Source organism: Bos javanicus, chromosome X, assembly GCF_032452875.1.
Source record: "Bos javanicus breed banteng chromosome X, ARS-OSU_banteng_1.0, whole genome shotgun sequence".
NCBI classification, from domain to species: domain Eukaryota; kingdom Metazoa; phylum Chordata; class Mammalia; order Artiodactyla; family Bovidae; genus Bos; species Bos javanicus.
Genome location: NC_083897.1, coordinates 32695022 through 32716142, shown reverse-complemented (window position 1 = coordinate 32716142; position 21121 = coordinate 32695022). Strand labels below are relative to the sequence as shown.

Genomic DNA, 21121 nt, shown 5'->3' with positions numbered 1-21121 from the left:
CACTGGAATGGCCTGGACCTTCCCCCTTTGGGGGCCTGCAAAGAAACTCAGAACAAGAGCCACATCTGGACAAAGTTTCGGGGGGCCTCATATGTGGCCACACCTGCCTAGGGCCTCCTGCAGGTCCTAGGCTGGGAAGATGCTGGGTCACCGCTCTTCACGTCCTACCTGGCCTCCCAGCACTGAACAGAGGGGTGGGCATCTGCTGAGTCCTCCCTCGGTATCCAGGGAGTCCAGCCTCTGAATACCTGAAGGCTCCACCCTCCGCCCTCCACCAGAACACCTCACCTTAAGGCCCCTAAGAAAGAGGTGAATAAGCTGCTCACCCTGCTCTGGGGCCTCTAAGCCCAGCCGCCGCACCACCGCCTCCACACACCCCGGGCAAGAGCAAGGATCCTCCCTACCTTAGGGTCTAACAGCCTCAGTCCTTCCCCGCATGGAGCCTAGACTCCAGACAGAACCCGCGATTGTCCCGTCCGCCATGTTGGAACCCTGCCACATTCACCAAGTCCCCAGTCTCTCTGATACCCGCATGTCAGGAAGTCAGACAGGTTTAGTGTGCTCTTCTCACCACAAGGGCTCCCAGGGCCAACTACCGGGGTGGGATTCTGTGGGTTTCCGTCGGTCCTCACGCAGGGACCCCTCAGTCCTCCTTCAGGCGCCTCACCTTGCGTCCAATCAGGACCTGGGATTCTCGCCTCTCCCCAACGGAAGCCCCGGCCCCTTATACCAGGGCCCGTCTCTCCAAGACCCGGATGTCAGGAAGTCAGACCATGCCTGTTTCGCTCATTCTATCCCACGGACACCCTGGACTGATAATAAAGACGGACTACTCTGAGGTCTCCTCTGATTGTGGTCCACGATACCCTATTCCTCCCTCAGTGTCCTCACCTTGACTCCCGGTAGGACCTGGGCTCTGTCCTCTTCCTACCTGAGGCCCGGCTCCTCACACCAAGTCCCCAGTTTCTCTGAGACCTGCATGTGTGACAGGCTTAGTGTGCTCTTCTCACCACAAGGGCTCCCAGGGCCAACTACCGGGGCGGGATTCTGTGGGTTTCCGTCGGTCCTCACGCAGGGACCCCCTCAGTCCTCCTTCAGGCACCTCACCTTGCGTCCAGTCAGGACCTGGGATTCTCGCCTCTCCCCAACGGAAGCCCCGGCCCCTTATACCAGGGCCCGCCTCTCCAAGACCCGGATGTCAGGAAGTCAGACCATGCCTGTTTCGCTCATTCTATCCCACAGACACCCTGGACTGATAACAGAGACGGGCTACTCTGAGGTCTCCTCTGATTGTGGTCCACGATACCCTATTCCTCCCTCAGTGTCCTCAACTTGACACACCACAGGACCTGGGAATTGGCTCACCTGAGTCTCGGCCCCATATGCGAAGTCCCCAGTCTGAGACCCGGATGTCAGGAAGTCTGCCCCCCCCCTTTTTTTTCCCCTAATTTTATTTTATTTTTAAACTTTACATAATTGTATTAGTTTTGCCAAATATCAAAATGAATCCACCACAGGTATACATGTGTTCCCCATCCTGAACCCTCCTCCCTCCTCCCTCCCCATACCATCCCTCTGGGTCGTCCCAGTGCACTAGCCCCAAGCATCCAGTATCGTGCATCGAACCTGGACTGGCAACTCGTTTCTTACATGATATTTTACATGCTTCAATGCCATTCTCCCAAATCTTCCCACCCTCTCCCTCTCCCAGAGTCCATAAGACTATTCTATACATCAGTGTCTCTTTTGCTGTCTCGTACACCAGGTTATTGTTACCATCTTTCTAAATTCCATATATATGCGTTAGTATACTGTATTTATGTTTTTCCTTCTGGCTTACTTCACTCTGTATAATAGGCTCCAGTTTCATCCACCTCATTAGAACTGATTCAAATGTATTCTTTTTAATGGCTGAGTAATACTCCATTGTGTATATGTACCACAGCTTTCTTATCCATTCATCTGCTGATGGACATCTAGGTTGCTTCCATGTCCTGGCTATTATAAACACTGCTGCGATGAACATTGGGGTACACGTGTCTCTTTCCCTTCTGGTTTCCTCAGTGTGTATGCCTAGCAGTGGGATTGCTGGATCATAAGGCAGTTCTATTTCCAGTTTTTTAAGGAATCTCCACACTGTTCTCCATAGTGGCTGTACTAGTTTGCATTCCCACCAACAGTGTAAGAGGGTTCCCTTTTCTCCACACCCTCTCCAGCATTTATTATTTGTAGACTTTTGGATCACAGCCATTCTGACTGGTGTGAAATGGTACCTCATAGTGGTTTTGATTTGCATTTCTCTGATAATGAGTGATGTTGAGCATCTTTTCATGTGTTTGTTAGCCATCTGTATGTCTTCTTTGGAGAAATGTCTATTTAGTTCTTTGGCCCATTTTTTGATTGGGTCATTTATTTTTCTGGAGTTGAGCTGTAGGAGTTGCTTGTATATCACTTTCTAACACCATACACAAAAATAAACTCAAAATGGATTAAAGATCTAAACGTAAGACCAGAAACTATAAAACTCCTAGAGGAGAACATAGGCAAAACACTCTCCGACATACATCACAGTAGGATCCTCTATGACCCACCTCCCAGCATATTGGAAATAAAAGCAAAAATAAACAAATGGGACCTAATTAACCTTAAAAGCTTCTGCACATCAAAGGAAACTATCAGCAAGGTGAAAAGACAGCCTTCAGAATGGGAGAAAATAATAGCAAATGAAACAACCGACAAACAACTAATCTCAAAAATATACAAGCAACTCCTACAGCTCAACTCCAGAAGTCTGCCCCTTGTTTCAGGACCCCAGGCTGAGACCCGGATATCAGGAAGTGAGACCGAGCATGTTGGGCTCAACCTATCCCAGGGCCATGGTCCCCACAGACCTCCCTCAGGGTCCTCACCCAGATTCTTTCAGAACCTAAGATCCTCCCCTTCACCCTCTGAGGCCCCTCCTTTATATCAAGTCTCCAGTGTCTCTGCGACCCTGTGCTCATGCCACCACCAGGGTCTCCCAGGGCTGACAGCAGGTGCCAGGACCTGTGGGGTTACCTGTGTCCTCCCTCAAGGCCCTCATCTTGAGCCCTGGCAGGTCCGGGGATGTCCCTATGTTGACCCGAAGAAGGACACTCACATCAAGGCCTTCACTGCCCTGAAACCCTGGGAGGAGACTGTGGACATGATATCACGGCTCCAAGCCCAGGGCTTCCCAAAGCTGAGATGATCCCACAGGGGTTCCTCAACCCTCTTTCTCTTTGTCACCTTGACTCCCAGCTCACCTAGGCACCACCCTCAGCTGCCAACTTTGCTCGCCTTAGAGCCAGCATCCCCCCAAGCCAGGACCCCTGAAAGGCAAGCAGGAGAGGGGGCTCGTTCCCACAAGCCTGTGGAGGTCTCCCAGGGCTAAAAGCAGTGACGACCTGTATGTCCTGCGCTCCCAGGGCCCCCCTCATAGTTCTACCTTGACTCCTATCACAGCTGGGCTCCTTCACTCTGCTGACCTAAACCAAAGCTCTGTGACCCAGGCCCTCGTTTCTCTCCTCCCAGCGGGGTCGGTGACATCACATCTGGATGCCACACCCCATGGTCCTCCACGGCTGTCAGGAGGGCCAAACATGCATCCCTTGGGGACCCTCTGTCCTCACCTTGAGTCTCTCCAGGACGTGGGCCCCTCCCTCTGTCCACATGAGACTGTGCCCTCAGACCAACTCTGACTCCCTGAGTCACTGAGGAAGTGGTGGAAGAGGGGTGGCTTGGCCTGACAGCCCAGACTGGGGTCTCCAGGAGTCCCAGTAGGAGTGGAATTGTATTCTATGAGAACCTTTGTTCCGGGGTGACTGGACCCCTTCATCCTCATTCAGGAGGGGGACTCCTTAATACTTGAGAGAAGGCTGCAGTCCCAGGACAGATGCTGGATGGGGGGTTCCTGTGCCTGTGACAATGGGGGAGCACAGGAAACCACACATCTTCCCATGGGGGCCCCTCAGCTGTCACCATACTTCAAAAACATTTTGCATAAAATATTTGATTTTAGGTGAATAGGCTGAGTAGTGGCAGGTGATTTAGCATAATCCTTGGTTTGATGATTAGATAATATTACCTGTTGGTTGTTGTTCATTCACTCAATCGTGTCCGACTCTTTGCGATCCCATGGATTACAGCATGCCAGGCTTCCCTGTCCTTCACTATTTCCCAGAGCTTGATCAAACTCATGTCCATTGAATTGGTGATGCCATCCAACCATCTCATCCTCTGTCATCCCCTTCTCCTCCTGCCTTCAATCGTTCCCAGCATCAGAGTCTTTTCCAATGAGTTGGCTCTTCGCATCAAGTGGCCAACGTATTGGAGCTTCAACTTCAGCATCAGTCCTTCCAATGAATATTCAGGGTTGATTTCCTTTAGGATTGACTGATTTTATCTCCTTGCTGTCCAAGGGCCTCTCAAGAGTCTTCTCCAACACCACAGTTAGAAAGCATCAATTCATCAGTGCTCAGCTTTCTTTATACTCCAACTCTCACATCCATACACGAGTGCTGGAAAAGCCATAGCTTTGACTAGACGGACCTTTGTTGGCAAAGTGATGTCTCTGCTCTCAGTTGCTTCAATTAATCTGCCTTTGTGGCTGTCCTGGTGTTACCCCAGGGTATTTATACCTATGGTCTGGGGCCACCTCAACTTTGTGCAATGAAATGGATCCAAAGTTTAAAATCTTGTCTTCTTAGCCATCCCACTCTCTGCACCTATGCAGCCCAGAGCTTCTCCCTAACTTCCCCTCTGCTTCCCATCCCCTCCCCAAACACAAGAACCAGCTCTGCACAGTCTTCACTCTTCCCCAGAGCTTTCTCATGTTATGTTGTTTAGATATTGTTTATGACTATGTTTTACAAAATACTTTTAAAATGTAATTTTATTTTTATTTATTTTTGGCTATTCTGGGTCTTTGTTGCTGCCCGGGCTTTCCTCTAGTTGTGGAGAGCAGGTGCTACTGTCTTGTTGCGGTGCGAGAGCTTCTTATTGCAGTGGCTTCTCTTGTTGCGGAACTTGGGCTCTAGGCACTTGTGCTTCAGTAGCTGAGGCTCGTGGGCTCTATAAAAGTTGCTCAGTCTTGTCTGACTCTTTGTGACCCCATCAGTTATACAGCCCATGGAATTCTCCAGCCAGAATACTGGAATAGGTAACCTTGCCCTTCTCCAGGGGATCTTCTCAACCCAGGAATCAAACCCAGATTCTTTACCAGCTGAGCCACAAGGGAAGCCCGAGAATACTGGAGTGGTTAGCCTATCCATTTTCCCATGGGATCTAAGGCACAGGCTCAATAGTTGCAGCACACTGGCTTAGTAACTCCACAGCATGTGAAATTGTCCCGGATCAGGGATCAAACCCGTATCTCCTGCATTGGCAGGCAGATTCTTTACCATTGAGCCACAAGGAAAGCCCAAGACTTTTTTTAGAACACTTTTCTATGAACACAAAAATAGAGAGATGGTACAGCAATTTTCCATTTACTTCCTGGCTCCAAACAAACATAGCCTCCTCTGTTATTAAGAACCCCACCAGACTGGTACATTCATTATAACTGAGGAACTTACACTGATATGTCATAATCATCCAGAGATTATAGTTTACACAAGGATTCCCTCTTGGCATTGTATATTCTATTGGTTTGGACAATTGTAAATGAAATTCCACTTTCTAGATGTACTAAAGTGTATCCTTTCACTGACTCAAGGATGTCTGGTTTGCATCCATGTTTTGACAATAATAAGTAAAGTTGCTAAAAACATTCATGTGTAGGTTTCTGTGTGGACATACGTTCTCAAGTCTTTTGGGTAAAGACACATATGGTTGCTGGATCATACAGTAAGAGCATGTTTAGTTTTATAAGAAACTGCCAAGCTGTCTTCCAATGTGCCTGTGCCATTTTGTATTCCCACCAACAGTGAATTTGAGTTCTTGATGGTCCAAATCCTCAACAGTGTGATATTGTCCCAGCAGCAGAGTTTGGCTGTTCTAATAGGTGTGTGGATGCTCTGTGTGTTTCTGGGTGTGTGACATCATCAAGCGATATCTCAGGCCAACTGATCACTAGGGATCAAGCTGGGAAAGGCACAGCCAGAGTAAAGCATTTTAGAGTCCTACCCAAACCATCAGGAGACAGCTTTGGGCACATTATGTGAGCAGCTTCACATTCTCTGGACATAATTTCTATTCTGACTGCTTTCTAGAAGGAAAAACAGAAAACGAAATTGAAAATATTACAGAAAACAGCACGTTAGGATCAGAAATTGGTAACTCAGAGTATTTTACACATTGAAAGACTTTGTGTGAGGAAGAATGGTTTCGAAGTAACAGGGTGGAGAGGAGACCCTGCTTTTCCAGGCTGTGCAGAGGAGATTTTGAACGAGGTTCCACACCCAAGGAAACTAGCACTTGGGAGAAGAGGCAGTAGGTCCAAGGCAGAAATGTTCTCTAGACATCCAGTGGGTCCCCCAGGAGGACCCTCTTTCCCAGAGCCTTGTGGAGGGGGTTTGGATCAGGATGGTCCACCTGGAGTAGGTCTTTATGTTCCTCCCCCTGACCATTTCCCACAGCCCAGAGTGTTTGCCCTGCCCTGTGCCAGGACCATAACCATCACCCTTGCTTGATCTAGACAGGTTATGCAATATTTAACAGTTCTGCCATGTGAGATGTACCATTCTCCATAAAAGATTTTCAGGGAGAAAAGGAAAACTACATCAATCAATGTGCATGAGGTTCAAAAGATATGTACTGATTCAGAACCTTCACAATGTTGGGGAAGGTACATTTCAGACCTTCAGTTACAATAGCTACATCCACTGACCAAGCTTTTTACAGACAGGTCACATCAAATGGGAACTCACACCAGTGCATTCACCATGTACTGTTATGAGGCCCATTTTATAGCTGGAGAAATCCAAAATTTGAGTGCCCATGATTTCATTGGGTTATCAGTAGCAGGATACGTATTCAAACTGAGCTTCATGTGGGTGCAAAGCCCCGTCTCCCTAGGGGCCTGAACTGTCTCCTTGACAGTCAAGGGGGATCCAGCTGTCCTCCCACCTGATGCCTCAGATCACATAATGGAGAAAACACAGGGAAGCCAGGCATCATTGCCCATGAGAGATTGATACAGGATTCTGCCCACGTGGCCTCCCCAGCACCATCAGGTCACCATCCCACCTGAAATGGACACAAGGGCCATGGAGGAGGGATAGGGTGTAGGACTGAGAGTGTGAGGATAGAGAAGGCTCCTGGATGTGGGGGTCGGAGGCACAGCCCACTGAAGACGGCTCTTATGCTCAGGCTACAGCTCTGCTCTCTCATTCCACTGCCCCCTCTCCTCCCTTCTCTCCAAGCTCCTGGGGATTCCAACTTCTCCTGCAGACTGGATGTCAGGCAGGGGGAAGCACAGTGATCATGGGTCTGGTGGACTCACTGCATCCACAGGGGAGTGAGTATCTATGCCCTTCAGGGCCGTGTGGACACACCTCCATCTAGGTACTGGAGCACACAGGACATGTTCTGTACATATACCTGGTATGTCCATATATAAGCTCATGTAATCTCCAGACATTTTACATATATGTCAGAAACACACCATACAGACATGTGAAATGTATTTCTCTCTATGAATGAGGATTAAACAGTGAAAATCATGGTACTCCAGTTGGTAATATTATCTAATCATCAAACCAAGGGTTCCCCTAACTCACCTGCTGTTGTTCACCCTCTCTTCTGCTAAAACATCTTTTCTACAAAAGGTTTCCTGAAATATGGTGACTGTTGAGGGGACCCCCATGAGAAGATGTGTGGTTCCCTGTGCTCCCCCATGGTCATGGGTGCCACAGCCCCCCATCAATCATCTTTGTTGGGACCACAGCCTTCTGTAAAGGGTCAAGGAGGACCCTCCAGTGAGGACAAGGGGGTCCAGTCACCCCAGAACAGAGGGTCCAATAGAATACAACTTCACATCTACTGGGACTCCTGGGGACCCGGGGCCAGCCTGTCAGACTGAGTCCCCCTGCCTGGCTTCCTCAGTGAACTCAGGGAGTCAGAATCTTGGTCTGTTGACAAGTCTCATGTGGATAGAGGGAGCGGCCCACATCCTGCAGAGACTCCAAGTGAGAACCAGAGGAGACTGAGGGTTCCCAGGAGATGCATGAGTGGCCCTCCTGACAGCCCTGGGGGACCAGGAGGCATAGGATCCAGATATGACATCACTGATACCACTGGGAGTTGGGGAAGTGAGGGGCTGGGTCAAAGAGCTCGGGTCAGGTCAGCAGAGTGAAGGAGCCCAGCTGTGCTAGGAGTCAATGTAGAACCCTGAGCAGGGCTCTGGGGCCCCAAGACATCCAGGTCGTCACTGCTTTTAGCCCTGGGAGACCCTGGTAGGGTTGTGGGAATGAGCCCCTAACTCTGGTTTCCCTCTCAGGTGTCCTGGCTCAAGATGGCCTGAGTCTCTAAGGGAAGCAAAATCAGGTGGGTAGAGGGCAGTGCCCAGACTAGCTGAGAGTCAAGGCGAAGAGCACAGGGAAAGCTGAGGGACTCCCAGGACATCACCTCAGCCCATGGCATCCTCAGCCACTAAGAAGCCATGGGCTTGGAGCCTTGATGTAATGTCCACAGACTCCTCCTGGGGCCTTAGGTCAATGAGTACCTTGGTGTGGGGGTCTGGTCTCTGCTGAGGACTTCGGCATCCCAGGACCTGCTGGGGCTCAGGATGAGGACCCAGAGGGAGAACACAGGTGACCCCACAGTTCCACGCCTCTACTGCCAGCCCTGGGCGTCCCTGGTGGTGGGATGAGCACTTCACAGGGTGTCCTGACTTCCACATCAGGGTCTCAAAGAGACTGGGGACCTAGGATAGGGGTGGGATCACATGTGGGCAGAGGGGAGGGTCCAGGTCCTCCAAGAAGTCAAAGGGAATACATTGACGGAGGGCTCAGGGGACCCTAGACCCCAGTCTGAGGGGACCCCACAGATCCTCACTCCTACATTCAGCCCTGGGAGGTCTCGGTGTGGAATTAGCACTCTAGGCCTGTCCTCACTTTCTGACATCCGGGTCTCAGAGAGGGGACCTTGTGAGAACAGTGGGGCCTCAAAAGGGCGGATAGGCCAATCTCGGGTCCTGCCTGTAGTCCAGGCTCCATGTGAGGAAGGACTGAGGCTGTTAGACCCCAGGGCAGGGAGGGATCCTGGCCCTTGTAGTGGGTCTTGGAGGCCCCAGAGCAGGATGTGCAGTCTATTCACCTCTGGCTTAGGGGCCTCGGGAGGTGAGGTGTTAGGGTGGAGGGTGGAGGCTTCAGATCCTCAAGGATGAACTCCAGAGATCCCAAGACAGGACTGAGCAGATCCCCACCTCTGTGGTCAGTGTTAGCAGGCCAGGCGGGAGGTGAGGACCGAGCATCTCCCCGGCCTAGGACCCGCGGGCAGGTGACACCACATGTGGGGCCCCTCAGCACTTTCTGTCCAGGCTTGGGTCTTGTTCTGAGTTTCCCTGCAGGCCCCCAAAGGGGAGGCACCAGGCCGTGCCAGGAGAAAAGTTAGCACTATACGTGAGCCCCAATGGGGCGACCCACCCGAGATCTGGAGGGACCTCACAGAGTCCACCCCTCCTACCAGCACAGAAGGCGCAAGTCTGTGCCACAGTCTACCCTTGAGGTGCTCCCTCCATTTCTGTCACAGGAACTCCAGGAACCAGGAGGTGAAGGCTGAGGTCTATGGCCCATGTCCACAGGTCAGAGAAAAGAGGAGGTCCAGGCAGTGCCAGGAGTCAAGGTGAGGAGGGTGCCCTGAGTGTGCACCAGGGGCTCCCCATCCCAGCACAGAGGGGAGCCCACAAGGCCCTAATCCCCCCACCGTGTCAGCCCTGGAACCTCAAGCTTGGCTGGCTGCACCCTGGGGAGACACCTCACATCCTCCTTTGGGTAGCCATGGGTCAGGCCACTCAGGAGGAGCTCCTCTATGAGGCCCGAGAGCACCCCTTAAGAGGAGACCTGTAAGTGGCCTGAGTCAGGCCACCCAGGGGGGGTTTCTCAGCCGAGGCTGCTCACAACCAGCCTCTCCTGCAGTCTCGTGGTCTGCCTCTGTCCCCCTGCCTCACTCCTGTCTGTGGTTTGACTCCAGTCATCATGCCTAGAATGCATGAACTCCGCCAGCCTGAGAGAGATTTTCAGGATCCAAGAGAGAATGAGGGTCTGATGGAGGCACAGTGCATTTGGGGTGAGGAGGAAGAGGAGATGAAGGTGGAGCAGATGGAGGAGCAGGGGAAGAAAGGAGATGCAGCTTACTCCTCCTCCTGTCTCCCAGTCTGGGGAACCCTGGAGGAGGTGGCTGCTGCTGCCACAGTCAGTTTCCCACAGAGCCCTCTGGGTGTCTGCCCCTCTCCCACTGCAATGGCTGCCACTCTGGGGAGCCAATCTGAAGACCATGGCCTCAGCAGGCAAGAAGAAATACCAAGCACCTCGCATGACCACGAAGATGCCAAGTCTTTGCTCCCAGATGCACTACGGGTGAAGAAGAATGAGTTGGTGAAATTCCTGCCTAGCAGGTATCTCATGAAGGAGCCAATCACAAAGGGCAGAAGTGCTGAGTAGTGTCCTCAGAGATTACCAAGACCCCTTCCTGGTGGTCCTTGGTCAAGCTGCAGAGTACTTGCAGCTGGTCTTTGGTTTGGAGGTGAAGGAGGTGGACCCCAGTGAGCACACCTATATCCTGGTCCCCACCCTGAGCCTCACCCTCAATAAGATGCTGAGGGATGGGCAGGGGTTGCCCAAACCCGGCCTTCTGGTGGCGATCCTGTGCTTGATCGCTGAGGAGGACGACCATGCCCCTGAGGAGATATGGAGAACACTCAGGAGGATGGGGGTGTGTCCCCGGAGGGAGCACTACATCTTTGCGGACCCTAGGGAACTGCTGACACAAGTGTGGGTGCGGGAGGGGTACCTGGAGTACCAGCAGGTGCCTGATGGCAACCCTGGTTGCTATGAGTTCCTGTGGGGTCCCTGGGCCTACTCAGAGATCAGTAAGTTTAAAGTCCTGTAGTATCTGGATAAAGTCTGTTGAAGGGGTCCCAGCTCCTTTCACCCTCTCTTCAGAGGCTACAAGGGAGGAAGAAAGGGGACTCTGAGCCAGAGGGGCAACCAGGCTCCTCCGGGCCCATGTCCAACACCTTGTCCTAGGGGGCAGGAAAGGAGGCTGATCCTTCCCTCTGTGATTGAAGAGGGAGCGGTCAGCCTTCTCAGCAGTGAGAGCCGGGCCCTTTGGGAGAACCCAGTATGTGGCATCTTTGTGTTCCTGTTCTCTACAATGACATGGAGACGCATCTCTCTTTTCTTTAGGAATTTTTCAAATGTTATTCCTTTTTAATAGAAGACAATGCATCCCAGTATCTAACTGTGTCAGTGATGTAGATCACAGTGTTCTTGTACTTAGCCAGTTCAAGAACAAAAGTTTTGCTGTTTTGTAAAAGAGATTGGGAACGCTTCCATTTTATTTCATAGTCCTGCGCAAGATGATATGGAATTAGAATGATTTTGGAAATCTGAACTTATTTAGCAGTGATATAGTTAGTGGAAGATTTAGAAAATAAAAAGGGATAGTAGTGAATTCTTGCTGCTTATACTTTTTGTGTGTCATTTTGTACAGCTAAGGGATCTCTGTTTATTTGGATTTACCTGGGTTATCTAGATCAGATCAGATCAGATCAGTCGCTCAGTCGTGTCCGACTCTTTGTGACCCCATGAATCACAGCACGCCAGACCTCCCTGTCCATCACCAACTCCCGGAGTTCACTGAGACTCACGTCCATCGATTCAGTGATGCCATCCAGCCATCTCATCCTCTGTCGTCCCCTTCTCCTCTTGTCCCCAATCCCTCCAAGCTTCAGTATCCTATCATTTTGCCTTTTCATGCTGTTCATGGGGTTCTCAAGGCAAGAATACTGAAGTGGTTTGCCATTCCCTTCTCCAGTGGACCACATTCTGTCAGATCTCTCCACCATGACCGGCCCATCTTGGGTTGCCCCACGGGCATGGCTTAGTTTCATTGAGTTAGACAAGGCTGTGGTCCTAGTGTGATTATATTGACTAGTTTTCTGTGAGTATGGTTTCAGTGTGTCTGCCCTCTGATGCCCTCTTGCAACACCTACTGTCTTACTTGGGTTTCTCTTTCCTTGGGTGTGGGGTATCTCTTCACTGCTGCTCCAGCAAAGCGCAGCCATTGCTTCTTACCTTGGACGAGGGGTATCTCCTTACCGCCGCCCTTCCTGACCTTCAACGTGGGATAGCTCCTCTAGGCCCTCCTGTGCCCATGCAGCCACGGCTCCTTGGACGTGGGGTTGGTCCTCCTGGCCACTGCCCCTGGCCTCAGGCTTAGGGCCGTGGGGTATCTCCTCCTGGCCGCCACCCCTGACCTCGGACGCAGGGTAACTCCTCTTGGCCGCCACCCTTCGGGCATGGGGTCCTCCCAGCTTCTGCCCCTGACCTCGGTTAGCGCGCCCGTCGCAGCCGCCTGCGCTTTAGGAAGTAGCAATTAATCTGAGTTAAGCAGCCCCCTCCTCATTGGTTCATTTATTCTGAAGACCTTTATGGAGTCTCTGTTCCGTGAAAGGCCCTATGTTAGCAGTGGGGACACTGGGAGAAGCAGGACAGCCCCACACCTGGAGCGATGGTCTAGGAGCCACAGTCACATGAAGTATGTCGTGGGGGTGAGGGGAAACTCTGAAATGGGACATTACTGTGAGGTGTCCTTTTGGATCTTGGATTAACCCCAGAGAGCTCTCTTTCTGAGGCAGGATGAAAGGGGTCTGGCTCTTGTTGCACTGCTGTTGACCACAGGGACGGAGTAGTAGTAGCACCCCCTATATCTGCTAGGAATCATACAGAACTCCGGTCACACTCCCTTGAAGTGATGCCCAGAAATCCATGGGCTGACCCTTTCTTTCCTGGTCCTGGGGATCCAGAACTCAAGGTGTTAATTAGCTTTTAATTATCTTGATTTTAATTGGCCATCATAATAAAAGATTCTACCATTGTTGGGGCTGCAGTGATGGAAAGTAGGGGTTTGGGTTAAGACCAGCTGGGACACAGGCAAAGAGTGGTTCTTGCTTCCATTTCCTGGAGCAGCTTGTATCATGCTGGAACACTCCTCCACACCCAAATTTAACAGGTCCTCCAACTGGAAATGGGACTTGCTCAAATGATGAAGAATCTTCTTGCATTGTCAGAGACCTGGGTTCGATCCCTGGGTAGGAAAGATCCCCCTGGAGAAGGGCATGGCAACTCACTCCAGTATTCTTGTCTGGAGAATCCCCATAGACAGAAGAGCCTGGAAACCTACAGTCAGTGGAGTTGCAGAGTCAGACAGAACTGAGCAACTAACACTATGGTCCATTATGGTCTAGCTGGAAAAATTACTGTGTTTTATTTATAAATCATACTGTTTGGCTGATTAGCTATTCCACATCCTATTGAGGTACCTATCCTCTGACATGCCCTGGACCACAAAGCAGTCAACCACATCCCACAGTGGAGAGTGGAAGAGTGTCTGGGGGCAACAATGTGAGAGATTCCTGCCCTGCCATCATAGTGCAAACAGCTGCCAGGCCCTGCGAGCTCTGTCCTGTCTCTCAGGCCCATGCTGCAGCCCAACACACAGGGCTCTTCACACCCACTCGCCTCCCAGATGAAGAACTGAGGCCACGGGCCTTGGGCATCTTCCCAGGACCACATGCTAGTGAGGGTTGGGGTGGGCTCAGAGCCCTAGTCTCAATTCCTCTGGAGCCCCCGCCCTTCCCGTCCACCCCAGTCCACGGCCCGACCTTCCCACTTCTCCTGCCTTCCTCTTCTCAGTGCTACATGATGCCTCTGAGGTGACAAAAAGCAGCCTGCGGAAGGAAGGGGATGAGGCGAATCAGAAGCACTGTGGGGCTGCTCTGGGGTTTGCTGAGAACTGACTCTGCCAGGGGCCTGTGTCTCTGTCCAGTCCCAGCACCTCCCACGTGAGGGCAGCGCCCTGTCCCTGCTGCTGCCATGGGGCCTCCTGCCCAACTGAACCTGCCAGGGTGACCAGCTCCTCACTGAGCAGGAGGGAGGAGGGCCTGACTGTATGGTCCCAGTGCCCAATGGGATAAGGCCCCTACAAGAGCGTCCTCTGATATGGGAAGGAAGGTAACACAGGCAGACCCCTGAGGCTCCAGGTCTCCCCAGCCGCAGTGAGGGAGGGGAACATCTGGAGGGCCTTTGGGCTGGGGACGCCAAGCACAGGGGCAGGAAAGCCAGGCTGAGAAAGGCAGGCCTTAGACGTCATGAGGGCTTGTGTGTGCATAACACAAGTGTCCTGAGCCACAGCTGACAAAGGCGCCTTGGTGCCATGCAAACCCACTGCCAGGGCCTGGGTGGTGCCTGGAGGAGGGGAACCAGAAAAGGGAGCTCCCTCAGGACCCAGGGGGGTGAGGAGGGACCCTGAATTGGGGTAGTGGGGTCAGGAAAGGCCACCTAGCCAGGCTGCCCACAGATGCCACGGCCTTCGGTCCCCTTTTAGAGGAGCCACCAGTGGGCCCCACCGATGTTCACAGCCTCCAGGGTTGTGTCCTAATCCGAGGAATCAACCTGAAGGAATGCTTTGTCAACCTATTTAGAAGAAGAAAGGCCATGGAGAAGCCCGAGTCGAGGCCTGAAGCTCATCCAGGCCACCAGTCCTTAGGCAGAAAGGCCCCTGGGAGAGCTTCTTTCACACTCTCTTAGCTCTCCCCTTTCAGACACCAGGCAGTGGCCCTGCTAGTGGCAGAACTGGGAGATAGTGCCCTATGGTCCTTGCACATGGGCCTTTCCAAGGTGCTGGTCTGATCCCTACATGGTGATTTTGAAGAACAGTGGCCCACAAAGGCCAGAGAGCATGCACCTCTAAACCCACTGCTCTACTGTCCATGTGCAGTGAAGACCGGTGACTCTTATTCAGGTTTCATCCAGTCCCGCACCCCGACTCTCATCCATTTTCAAATACAGGTAATTGGGGGTTTCCTTTGGTCACATCTAGCTCAACAAGTCAGACTTGTCCCTGGGAGTGAGTATGGACAAAGGAGGCCCCTTCAAAAGTGCCTAACCTGTCAGCCAACAAAATCATTCATTGTACCTGCCATCTGGGTAAGGGAGAATGGGTCCATAGTGGTGGTGGGGACAGGGGCAGGGGTGGAGAAGATCAGAGCTGGCCTCGAAGAAGACCAGTGAAGTTCTTGTTTACAACAGAACAGGCTATATGTTGAGCCCCCAATCAAGTCCTTCAAAGGGCAAGTACCCACAGATACCCAAGTTGGACGTGGGAGGCCAGGACCAGGGGTAGCAGAAGCCCAACTACCCCACTGACAAAAGAAAACATGACTTTTGAGGAAGTCTCCAGGGAGGCTGAATCTGAGGCTCTGGGAAGGGGATGGGAGAAGCACATACAGGCGTTCCCAAAGTGAGCACTCTAGGGCTACGAGTGTGGTCTTTACGGGAAGAAATGGAAACTGAAGACAACAGCCTGTGATCTGCAGTGGGATGAGGTCTGGGGTTGGGCAGAACTCAGAAGGGTGCAAGCTCAGCAGAGCACCAGAGTACCCTCCCACACGGCGTCCTGAAAAGTCTGTGACTCAGGTGCTTGGGGGAAAGTCAAGTGGAACATGAGGTCGTTTCCACTGTGCTTGGGCACAGCCCTGCACTGGGGAGAGCTCTACCTGGGTGGCAGTGGGGGCAGGACAATAGAACTCTGACTTTGGGGCCATCTGAGTGGGGCCTACCAACCAGCAGCACCAGCCAGAAGAGACCAAAGCCAGAAAAGGGGGAAGGATGGGGGGCCACCAACTCAGGCTAGGCCAATCAGCCCACTATGGACCCCACCTTCTGGGAGGGACAGTCGCCAGGGGCCCATCTGACCCCTGGGGTCTCTTTTGGTGGAAGCTGACCTAGAACTCGCCAGAACTTTAGCAGAAGCCATCCACAGGCCTGTACCTTGCTAGTGAGGGGAATGGAGCCAAGAGCACGTTTGCCAACCCATCAGGGCCTGGCCACAGATGGGAGCCTTTGTAGGCAACCTGAAACATACTTTTCCGTACTTTCAGACAAGAGACAAGCTGGGAATCACATCTCCATCCCCGTCCCCCCCTCCCCCACACTGGGCCAGGGCTGCCTCTCCACATCACCTCTGTGACATCATGAAAAATTAAGGAAGCCGACCATTTAATTGGCTGCCTGGCCCACGATACAGATTCTAGAATCTCCAAACAGTATTTATCGGGCACCGCAACCCTGGTCTGAGGCCCTTCTTCCCTGAGCGTTCACTGCTTTGGTATTGCAGTGAATGTTCCTGAGCTAGACTGTCTCCGTGGCTAGTCAGAGTTCAGACGAGGCACGTGCAGCTCCAGTGGCCCCATCAACTGATGGGGAGCCCACAGCAGGGGACCTCCCTGATTCCTCCCTGGATGCAAATGTGGAGTCAGGGGAGGTCTTGGTGAAGACCAAACTGAGAGCCCAAATCCGGGCTCCCAAGACAACCTGACCCCACAGGGCCTGAACCCAGAAACAGCCAATGAGGAAGAGAACAACACCGTCCTTGGGCTGTCCTCCCCCAGGAAGCTCTGGAGGATCATGGGGGATGCGGCCTTCACCTCTGGGCGCTGGAATGATGAGGGAGACATGGTGGTCATCGAGACAGATCTCTTCCACACGGAGGTCCTCCAGTACAGAGGCACGGACAGGATCTTCAACACAGACAACATCAAGAGTTTCATCTGTGAACTAAACCTGTATGGGTTCAGTAAAATACACCTTTTGGGTCGCTCTGCAGGGAAGAACAGGATGATGATGATGTAGAAAGCCCTTCTGGGGAGACTAGACTAGACGAGCTGAGCGCTGGATGGGTTTCACTTCCCAGGAGAAGGTTTTTCTAGTGAGAGGGTGGTTAAACAAAGAGGAGAAAGCAGGGCCTGTCTTATTCCATCATCCACTTAGACAGGATCCACAGGTGTGACACCAGGTCCCGAGGGGCCACTTGATGTCAGGGAGGGCCAGTAACACCTCAAGCGAGGCCAGCCCCAAGGAAGCTGTGGAGAGCACACATGCTAGGGCCTCATAACCTGCCAGGAATGAAGAGACTTTGTCTCTATAGTTAGGCAAGGCTGGGATGGAGGTAGAGTGGAGGGCGGCGAGGAAGGGCTCTTCTCCCACACGATGGCTAAAATCTTTCCTTTCAGATTCATTGCAACCCCAACTTTCAAAGAGACAAGCCTCTCCTCCTGTAGAACATCCAGAAGAAAGTCGACCCCAGAACAACTGCTCAGCCCGCCAATGGAGCAACAACCACCCCAAAGAGAAAGAAGTGAGCGATGGTGACCAGACGCTCCCCTCCATTCCATCACAATGAGTCCACACAAGAGGCTGATAAGAAAGTTCAGAATGGAACCCCAACTGCTCATGGAAGCCCCAGCCAGCACTCACATGTGTTCTCTGGCCTTTGGTCTATGGGCAGTGTAGCTGGGTGGGCTGAGGCAAACCATCTCCCCAGTGAACAGGGCGGCCCCAGTGGAGAGGGTACATCCAGCAATGGAACGTCTGTACTCCTGGCTACTGCTGGAAGGGACAGCATAGGGGAACTGCCCAAGAGCTCCCCAGAGTATCCAGGTTATGGTTCGGTGATGACTCTGTACAACACCTGTTACCCCATCCTGATGGCGGCCCTTTTAGTCATGGCCCCAAATGAGGCCCTTGAGGTGGCGGAGAAGCAGGAAGAGTCCTCAGATTACAAGTGTGCCGTCTGTGAGCAGTTCAAGGACAATCCCAATCCCTGAGCTGCCAGGTCCCTAGGGACACACAAAAGCACTCTCGTAATAAAAAATCTATTTCTGGCTCTAATAAGGTATAGCAAAACTTCACAGGAGTAAATAAAGAATTGAAAGAGAGCTGCAAGGCTGTGTTCTTTCAGTTTGTCCATGCTATTCCACACGGCACTGGATGAGCCAGATGAGGCTGGAAGCCCACTCCCCAGGCAGGTTTTGGTCCAGTCCACGTGGTCCCTTTTCATCTGGAGCAGCAGCATTTCACACATGGCCAAGGGTGCATGCAGCTCATGAGCGATGAGGCCAGCCCAGCTCAGGCTTGTCCTTGGGCCTTGGCTGCCCCTCAGCAGGGGGCTCAACCAGGCTCCTGACCTTGGGGGTGTCACCTTCTATGAGTCATGCACCCGAAGAAGGGGCTCCTCCTGGGTTCCCCGATGATGCCACAAGTTTCTGATCAGCAGCTGAGCATCTCCAGCTCCCGATCCAAGGGTGGCTCCCTGGAAAGCAGGGTCACCTCACCTGCCAAGGGCCTTGCAAACACATGACCCCAAAGACAAGTACAAGGTTTCCCCAAGGTGAACACCAGCCCTTATCGCTCTGCCCTCACAGGTGTATTTAGGAGCCTATCTTTGGACACAGAGCGGCCAGGCACTGTGTTCAACACATACACTTTGTTAGCCAAGGGACACTTTACAGCAGGGCAAGGGTCACCTGCAAGGACAAACTACGGCTTGTTTCTGGGCCTCTCTGCCTGACAGAGGCCTCGCCAGCTGTTGATGCTCAGCCCAGCCCCCAGCCTTCCCCCATCACCCCTGGACACTGTTCCAACATTGGGGAGTTTGAAACAAAACAGAGAGGGAAAAACACTAACCGGTTTCCTAACAACACATTTCTCTCAAATGCCCAGACCCAGCAGGGCCAAAACGAGTGGCAACGTCATCTTTTCGTAAAGCTCAAAGCCCTGGAGACTCTCACTGAGTCCAGAGCAGCACAGCAAGAGGGAAGTCCTGGCCCCAGACCCCACACCAAGTGGGCAGTGCAACCCAGGGTGGGGCTGATTCAGACTGAACCAGATGGGCACGTCCAGGGCCTGGTGGCGACTGGATGGTGTCACCATGAGCTGGTCTCCTTCCTCTCAAGAGCCCAGTCTGGACAGGCCTCCTGACCAAAGGGGATCAGGTGCTTGGGGATGTACACCTGGAAGATGTCCTTTCCGGCCCACCCCGGGATGGGCTGCAGCAGCCAGTGGGGGTTGGTGAGCACAGTCAGGTACTTCTGTCCCAGGGCTGGTTAGCAGGGCTTGATTCTCCAGCTCCTTCACCTCGTCATGACCTATGTTTTCTGGGCACAGCAAAGTGTCCCTAATGTCCACCAGAACTGTGTGCAAAGACAGGACACAGAAAGACAACAAGGTGATTCAAAGTCATGCCTGCTAGAGAGTAAGACCATATCACAGAGAGAAACCAGGGTGAACTGGGTCCTCTGGCTAAGCATTTCAGATGGGATCAGCTCAGCAAAGGGAATTTGGGGTGAGGCCAAGTGAGAGAGAGAGCCAAATGAAATGGAGAGTGCTCCACGAACCCACCAGGACATGGGCAACTCTCAGTCTGCCCACTGCAGGCTGCAGGGACAGAGCAGAAGGGCCCCGGTGGGGAGCCTGTGGACATCAGGTCCCCAAGCGATTCACCAACAGACAGGTGTTGCTGTGCGGCCTCACCCCTGGGGAGTCAGGGGACCTGCTCAGGCCTGGCTGCAGGCAGTGGGGTTGGGAAACCCAGGCTGGGTGCTATGGTGCCTCTTATGATCTCTGCTGGGCACACAGATACACATGGGGACACACACAGACATACGTATATTCACAGAGACAAGTGCCATGTGCAGACCTGGACCCACCTCTGCCTCTCAGAGCACAAACGGAGATTGAGGACCAGAGTGGTGGTCAGGCACCTGGGGCCACTATTTCCCAGCCCAGGAACCCTTGCTGCCCCTCTAAAGAAACCCCAGCCCCATCCCTCCCCCCCCCCCCCCACCAAACGGTTCAACAGAAAACAAACAAGCACAACCCAGCTGAGATCCAGGGCAGCACCAGGGGCCATGCAGGCAGCACGGGACAGGGAATCAGTTGCCCGTGATCACTCCGTGGCCAAACTTGTCCCCGTCCAGCAGCAAGGCCTGGATCTGGGTGGGGCTCATCCCCAGCCTCTGCTCCAGCAGCTCCAGCCAGGATGCATCCTCCCAGTCCCGGTGTGCGATGTGGACTGCCAGGGTACAGTGCCGGTGGCCGCATAGCGTGGGCCGCCAACACATCTCCAGGATCTTGACACTGTTTAAGATGAAACCCGCGGAAGGCTGTCGGAAGGACAGACAGCTGAACTTCATCTCCCCAGGCTCCCACAGCCTCATGTGGCTGTGGAAACATAGAACCACAAAGGCCAGGAGCCTGACACACAGGCCTCCAAGCTCAGAGCCCTGGGCCAGACATCAGCCTCATGTGTCCGAGCATCCTCCAAGCCTGCTGACACAGAGGAGAGGGTCACAGAGGGCTGGCTCCTTCAATCCATCTCCACATGGTCTGCTGACAGTGGGTGGTGACCCAGAGGACCCATCCATCACATGCAGTCTGTTGGGAGGTCAGAAAGGAGGGCAGGACAGTGGGAGAGAGGCACAAGGTGAGTTCCAAGACAGAGGGACTCAAAACCCTGGGAGCACTGAGGAGGGAGGGTGGGTCCCCTGGCTTCACAGCCCAGTGGCCAGGCTCTGGTCCTCTTCCAGCACAGACAGGCACAGTCCTGGGCTTGGCTTCCCCCACTCCCAGCCCCCACCTCACCCCTCAGATCCCCAGCCCCCAACCCTGCCCACGCACTGCAGATATCCCACTCAGCCCAGGGCTAGTGAACACAGATCCATGTTAACCAATCTGGCCTTGGCCCTGGGTCCGCCCTGGACCTCAGATGGCCCTGCCACGTGTCTTCCCCACACCTTTGGGAGCCATCTTCCTCCCAGCCTTTCCCACACCATGGCCTCCACTGTCAGCAGATGCCCCAGCCCCTGCCCAGAGCTAGAGAAAGAATGAAGGAGAGCAGGAACTAATGGGACAGGCACGCTCCATGTCCTTGCCAGGGCCTGGGACAGTGCCATGCAGGGGTCACAGAATTCAAACCTCAAATAACCTGCTAGGTTACAGTCACCTTGTTCAATGGCTGAGGAGGCCCAAGGGACAGAGAGATAGCCTGTGAATGCAGGGGATCTGACCACATGCACCTCCATCCTCACTTCTATCCCTGT

General features: G+C 53.0%; 1 pseudogene; it reads right to left on the bottom strand.

Moving 5' to 3' along the window:
* Positions 1-18946: 18946 nt before the first annotated feature.
* LOC133242541 (protein EOLA1-like) lies at positions 18947-20215 on the bottom strand (annotated as a pseudogene).
* Positions 20216-21121: the final 906 nt, after the last annotated feature.